Here is a 766-nt window from a genome sequence, read left to right on the forward strand (position 1 = left end):
TTATTTTCATGTTCCTGGGTGCCGCCATTTTTAAATGCCCCGTAGTTCGAACTATCTGCCCACGGTTACATGCGGCACGGGCTAGGTAGTTCGAATTAAAGCTCCTAATTTGAACTACCGTTATTCATCATTGCAGGGGGAGTAACAGTAGTTCGAATTAGAAGCTTTAATTCGAACTACCTAGCCCGTGCCGCGTGTAGCCGCGGGCAGGTAGTTTGAACTACACGGCATTTAAAAATGGCGGCGCCCAGGAACATGCAAATAAAACCCGGGATATTTAAATCCGGGGCTTCATTTGCAAGTTCGAATGACTACATTAGCCACGCTAGTTTGAAGCAGGGTGGCAGAGAAGACATACCATGAAAGTGTCATGAAATGCCATGTTCTCATTGTCTGTGCTTAGGGGTGATGCTTTGATTTCTTTAATCCTAAATCAGAGTCACTATCTCACTGTCCCTGGAGATGAAAGTGTCAAAGACCTGAATGGGGAATTTAAAGGCATCCCAAACACAGTGAGAGCCTTTGGAGTTTAAATCCCATTTTGTCTGTTGGAAAGTTAGCTAGGATGCTAAAGCTTTTGTAAATGACATTAATGAGAGTGCTGAGTGAAGCAGTTTTGAATGGATCAGAGGAGAATATAATGGGAGAATCTCTTGTTTGGATTCTGCATCATCAGATGTACCCTGCTGTGGAATTTCACTTGATGCTGTTATTTAATTGTAGTCTATCTCTTTCTATTTCTGTTTCTGTCATTCCTGATGTTTGT

The sequence above is a fragment of the Pelodiscus sinensis genome, chromosome 22, assembly GCF_052426305.1.
Source record: "Pelodiscus sinensis isolate ZL-2025 chromosome 22, ASM5242630v1, whole genome shotgun sequence".
Taxonomy (NCBI): Eukaryota; Metazoa; Chordata; order Testudines; family Trionychidae; genus Pelodiscus; species Pelodiscus sinensis.